Source organism: Mauremys mutica, unplaced genomic scaffold (assembly GCF_020497125.1).
Source record: "Mauremys mutica isolate MM-2020 ecotype Southern unplaced genomic scaffold, ASM2049712v1 Super-Scaffold_100201, whole genome shotgun sequence".
Classification (NCBI taxonomy): domain Eukaryota; kingdom Metazoa; phylum Chordata; order Testudines; family Geoemydidae; genus Mauremys; species Mauremys mutica.
In genome coordinates, this window is record NW_025423287.1 from 533,329 (window position 1) to 539,711 (window position 6,383).

The window sequence follows — 6,383 nt, forward strand, 5'->3', positions numbered from 1 at the left end:
TGTGAACACAAAATTGCCCCAATGCCAGAGAAACTGGTAAAGAATCCCAATGCCCAGGCATGAAGTCATCTGAACTACAGAATTCCCACTGCAAACCTGGCTCCCAAAGCACAGGGGGGATTGGGGGTTTGTTCTCTTTGCTTAGCCATGTGCAGTCGCACAGAGAGCGCGTTTAAAAGTCTCCCCTCCCACAGAGCGGGAAGGGGAAATGATTCTCAACTTGAAGCCTGATGTAGGGTGACCAGACGTCCCGATTTTATCAGGACTGTCTCAATATTTGCTTGTTTGTCCCGCATCCCGACCGATGTTTGGTCGGGACACTGGACAAACAAACAATTTTGCCCTCTGCTCCGGCACACAGGCAGAGCCCGTAGGGACACTCGCCCCCCTGACTCCGCCCCCTCCTTCCCCCATTGGATCCCTCCCGAAATCCCCGCCCTGGTGCTTCCCCCAGCCCCACCCCCTCACTGCCCCATTGGATCCCTCCCCGAATCCCCGCCCTGGCCCTGCCTCTTCCCCAAGCAGGCGGCATTCCTCCTCCCTCCCAGGTTTGCACACGGGCCATGGCCATGGCCGGGAGCGCAGCGCGGAGGCTGCTCCAGCCCCGGAGCCTGCAGGGCAGCGCAGTGGGGCTGGGGGCAGTGCAGAGCGGGCAGGACCCATGTGGGTGGGGGGCGGAGACACACGTGGGGCAGACACGCTCCTGCCGGGAGGGCCTGGGCCCGGCTGCCTGGTTCGCCCCTTGCCCGGGAGCTGCAGGAGGGACCTGGGACGCGGCTCGGCTGCAGAGCTCGGAGCCCAGGCTGGGCCCAGGAGCGAGGGGATGGGGGAGGTGGGGGTGTATTAGGGATTGGACCGAGAGTTGGGTGGAGACGGGGCTGTGCCACTGCTGCCTGGCCGGGGGGGGGAGCCTCCGGCTTTTTTTTTTGGCTCTGCCGCCAGCTTTTTTTTTTTTTTTTGCTCCGCCCCCCGCATCCCAATATTTCATCTTTGACATCTGGTCACCCCAGCCTGGTGTGAATGAGGATGTCTGGACCAAGGGGCCAGGGACTGGCCTTTGCTAGAGAAACCACTGTCAAGTTTTAGCCAATTAGGACAAGGCAGCAAATAAGAACAACCTCAGGTCTCAGTAAGTGCTGCAGGTAGCAAAGTCCTACAGGGAGCAGTTTCTGGCACTACACCTGCGCAGCTCTGCTCCCCGGCTCTTCTCGGGCTCCTGCTCTCTCCTTAGCTCTGCTCCACTCTGGCCCAGGCAGTTCCAGCTCCCACGGAGGATGGGACCCCCTGGCCTGGTGACTCCCTCATTACACTGCCTGGCCTGTCAGTGCGGCTAACTTGGAGCTTTGGCCTCTCCCCGTTGCCCCTGGGGACTGTCAGTCTCAGGGTCCTGATTTCCCATTGGCCCTTGCCCCTTCTATTGGGACTGGGAACTAGCCAACCAAAAACCCCACTAAGTTTTAGTAAGGGGCCAACAGTCCCTTACATGAGCCAGTCCCATGGGGGTCACCAATGTGCAGAAAAAGCAGCACGAGCTTGTCCCATGGTGTAAGGGACAGCACTCAGGACTCTAAATCCTGCAATCTGAGTTCAAATCTCAGTGTGACCTTGTGTTGGCTTGTGGTAAAGTCCTGGAGCTCACAGCACTCAACTTCCCTGTCTCCAGCTGTGCAAGAGCAAATCTTTCCCCTCCTGCTGGGTGACTCACATCTCCTAGAGCCAGAGACAGGGGCACATTTGGAAGAGGGAAACTGCTCCACACGCTAGCCTGGGCAGCCGCCAATGTTCTTTGGCAAGTCAGGAATGGCAAAGGTGACACTGGAAGCACCTGGGGCTCATGCCCCAGCCTTTGTGATGCCCAACTCCTTCCTGGGGCTCTAGCTGAAGCCAGAGCATTGGGCTGAGTGGCCAAGAAGAGGTTCCAGCTGTGAAGGGAGCAGGACTTGCAGCACAAAGTGAGCACAACCATGAGGGGACTCAAATCCTGAATCATCTGATCCACAGGGAGATGCCTTATCCTTTAGGCCACATGATGAGGGGGTCTAAGCTCTTCTTTGGAAAAGCCGGACACTGTGTTTCTCAGGTCATCTACTGAGGGGGGCTGAGACTCTCTGGGCACAAGAAGTCGAGTTCTCAGCGAGACGTGAGACTTAATTCTCTGGAGCCAGGTGCAGGGCTTTGGCAGGGAGGCTCAGGCATGGGGGATTGGGGTGCAGCGGACCGACTGGCTGTCTAGGTGCAGAGATTTAGTCTCCCTGAGGAGGAGGAGGAATCCTGCTGCCAGGCAGTGGCTGTGCAGAAAAAGAGGAGGGGTTCCAGGGACTTTTTTGCCTCTCGTTTGCCTGCCTGCTCACTCTTGTGGTGAATGGTGAAGATGTTTCCTGACAAGCCCAGGTAGCTCAGTGGGTAGAGCATCAGGCTCTTAATCTGAGGGCCCAGGGTTCAAGTCCCTGTCTAATCACCCAGCTTTTAAGTTGCCTTGTGTGCCAGGAGCCAAACTCTGTTCACAGCCACACAGGGATTCCCAGAAGCTGTGGCCATTTCCTGGAAAGGTTCCTTTCCTTAGCAATCAGGAGAGAGGCCACATCCACAGGAGCAGGCCTAGAACACGCAGTCTCTGGCTGCCAGGAAGTGCTGTGGGGCCAGGTGCTGAGAAAGCCCAGAGGGGGAGCAGCAGAGATGAGGGGAAGAGAGACAGAGAAGCAATGAGAACAGAGCACAAGTGTAAAGGGTGTATCTGGTCTGGCTATTGTAGGGAACTTCCCTGCATTATACACAACCCTTGTGGAATTGGCCAGTGGAAGGATCTGAGTCCCCACCCCCTTACCCAGAGGCTGCCTGACCCCAAGGACTGTTAGGATACAGAGATTCAGGCCTGTACTTTAAGAATTTAGGTGTATTTTTTATCACTTAGCTAGTTATAAAGATATAAAAGAAAGAATAAAAAATCAGTCTGTCTGTGTAATGGCCTTCTCTCACTGTGACAGTCTGAGGCCTGGTTCTTCGGCTAAGCAGCAAAGGCAGCCATAAGCTGGGAAGTGTATGGTCACATCCTCACATTCCCAACTAGTCACATTGAAATAAGGTGGTATTGGGCTGTTAGGAATACAATCCTGTCCTGATATTCCTATCACCTCCAGAGAAAGGGAAACTTAGTTTGGTAGCATCCTGTCTGGCAAGAACTCACTTATCAATAGACACAGCTGGAAACCCCTTATGTCTGTATAGATGTAGTTGTGAAATCCTCCCTTCGGTATTGTTTTGTATGTTTATTTGCATGGTCTCTGTCTGGTTCTGTGATTGTTTCTGTCTGCTCTATAATTAATTTTGTTGGGCATAAACCAATGAAGGTGGTGGAATATAATTGGTTAAATAACCATGTTACAGTATATTAGGATTGGTTAAATTTCAGTAAAATGATTGGTTAAGGAATAGCTAAACAAAACTCAGGTCTGCAGTCAATTAGGAAGGCGGGGGGGAGGAAATGGGAACAGGGACTGGGGATGGGGGAATTGGGATCATGTTTTGCTACAGGGGGAAATGGGAACAGGGGATGGGAACAGAAACAGGGACACAGACAAGGCTCTGTGGTGTCAGAGCTGAGAAGGCGGACACTAAGGAAGGAAACTGGAATCATTGCTTGCTGGACGTTCACCCCAATAAACATCGAATTGTTTGCGCCTTTGGACTTCTGGTACTGTTGCTCTCTGTTCATGCGAGAAGGACCAGGGAAGTAAGAGGGTGAAGGAATAAGCCCCCTAACCCTGTCATTTGTTGCTCTAGGCTCCATTCACATCCCACTCCTGACACAATCACTGTCTTCTATCTGACGAAATAGCCTAATTTCAACCTCTCCTGTAACCTTACACCACCAACTGTTTAGCATTTGTATGGGAGAAGTTGGAGGGAATTCAAACATCTTCAAAAGTGGTGCATGTAGAGCCCCTCGCTGGGTAAATTCCAAGCTCCTGACCCAGAAGAGTCTTGGCCTGGCTTGAGGAGGGCAGGCTTGGCTGGTCAATATAGGGGCAGGGAGAAGGGTACATTGACAGTGTAGAATGTGAGACTCATAAGCTGTGGTTATGTGCTCTGAGAGTTAGCCCCTTGCTTTCCATTTAAGGCCAGGGAGGGATATTATAACCAAGTGTTCTGGCAAAACTTTTCCCCCGGCCTGGTCAGTGAATCCTATGGTGAGAAACTTTCTGTGCATTTCAGTTTCTTGTATTGCTGGATGGAGCCTGAGGTGCTGGAAGGGAAATGTCCATGGAAAACCTAGACATCACTGTTGTCCGAAAAAAGGCAGGTGTTAGACACAATCGCTTCTCGTATTCCCGTGGAATCCGAGTCTAGCTGAAGAATTTCTGTCTGTCCTGGAGAGAATCATTCCATTGTAAATACAAATGAAATGAGATCTTCAGGTCGAGTCAGCGCCTTTTAAAAATATTTACTGAGAAAAAAGCCATTCTTTGCCTTGTTGATAAGGACAAGAAGCCCTCTTTTCCTTTCCATTTCAAATGCAAAATGAATGGAGATTTTCATTGAAAAACTTCTGGTTTTTAGGGGGAATTGAACCCAGGCCATGGCTGTTAAAACACCAGAACCTACTGCTTAAAGCACTAGGGAGGGTTGTTTTTTTTCTGACAGCCAGTGTTGTTTTTCTCAGCCTCCTACTTCACCAATGTCAGACTCTGAGTGCAGTTAAGCTCTGGAATAGGCTCCCAAAGGCGTCTGTGGTGTCTCTGTCCTCAGAGGTTTTTAAGAACAGGTTGAACTAACCTCTGTCGAGGATACTCTGCATATACTTGGTCCCATAGACAACCTGCTCTGGCTCTATCTGCTACCTTCATCGTGTTTGGATGTAAAGGTGGGAAATGATGGGGAAATTGGCCCCTCTTTCAAGTTTAAATGTTGTAACTTCTACATCTAGACCGGGGTGGCCAACCTGAGCCAACGTAACTGCCAAACGTGCACCTTTGGCAGTTACGTGCACCTTTGGCAGTTGTATGCAACTGCTGAGTCAGTTGTGAACCTTGCTACCATTATCATTATCCCTTTGAAAGAATGATGGTGATGGACACTTGGCTCTATATCCCAGAGTGCCCTGGACGTCTGCAGGCTGCATTAGCCAATCCAACCATTTGGCACTTGCAGATGGGCACCTCTGTATTGTGCCTGAGTCTTGTACAGCTATGAAAGGCTGGTAGATGCCGATATTTTCCCGTCTTTTTAACCAGCACTAATACCCAGCCAGGCCAGGGCTGGGAAGAGAGAGAGAGCAGCAGGTTTCCCCTATTGTGGCCGTCTCACTTTTTCTTGACTAGCTTCACCTCTGCACCAACTTGTACTTTTCACATGTGAGCCTGACTAGCTCAGTTGGCAGAGCATCAGACTTTTAATCTGAGGGTCCAGGGTTCAAATCCCTGGCCAGGTGAAAAACTTCTCACTCTGATCATAAATATCTGTCTCTCTGGAGTCTTGTTCAGTGTTGCTCTTTTTCTCCAAGATTTTGCCTTTCCTAAGAAGGGCCTTTCTGTGGGGGGGATTGAAGGAGCAACTCCTTGACATCCCCTCTGTCCTTGCAGGCTGGAGGAATAAAGTCCTCTGGGCATATAGCATGTTCCTCCCCTGCACACACAAACACACAGAATATTCATAAGGAATTAGAATTAGAATCCACCACTTTCCTTGGGAGCTTGTTCCTGTCGTGAATCATCCTCACTGTTGAATATTTGTGCCTTAGTTGTAATATGAATTTGTCTCTTTTCACCTTCCAGCCATTGGGTCTTGTTATGCCTTTCTCTGCTTGATTAAAGAGCCCTTTCATACCCAGTCTTTTCTCTCCATTAAGGCCCTTCAACACTTCAGTGAAATCACCTTTCAATCTTCTTTTGATAAGCTAAACAGGTTGAGCTTGTTCAATTGCAAAGAGCCAACAAATGTTCTGAGGGCTGGAGAAAAATGTCTTCTAGGGAAAGTGGTGGATTCTCCATCTCTTGATGTCATTTAATGAAGACTAGATGCCTTTCTCGAATGTGTTTTCCCCAAAAGTAGCTCTTGTGTCATACAGGAGGCCTGTGATATGCAGGGGGTCAGATTAGATGCTCTAATGGTCTCTTCTGGACATAAAGGCGACTAATTTCTGAAAAACTGAGTGTAGCATTGGGAGCAGCGTCTGATGTTTTCCTGTCTAGCTGGCTTGCTGCCTAGAACGAACGCTCCTTGAGTGGGGTGATCCACAGGGAGTAGCTCAAACCTGCAAAGTGCCTGGGCAGGGGCAGGACATTAGCACAGCAAGGGAGGGGTGTGGCAGTGACATCACAAAGGCCTTTTACAGGACCTCAGACTATTGGTCAAAGGTGCTGGGGAGGTGGTGACCTCACAGAGAG

General features: G+C 50.6%; 2 non-coding genes across 2 annotated transcripts; both read left to right on the forward strand.

The window, feature by feature from the left end:
- Positions 1-2,385: 2,385 nt before the first annotated feature.
- Positions 2,386-2,458, forward strand: TRNAK-CUU. Its single transcript has one exon. It is a non-coding gene; the product is annotated as a tRNA-Lys (tRNA).
- Positions 2,459-5,355: 2,897 nt separating this feature from the next.
- Positions 5,356-5,428, forward strand: TRNAK-UUU. The gene has a single exon. It is a non-coding gene; the product is annotated as a tRNA-Lys (tRNA).
- Positions 5,429-6,383: the final 955 nt, after the last annotated feature.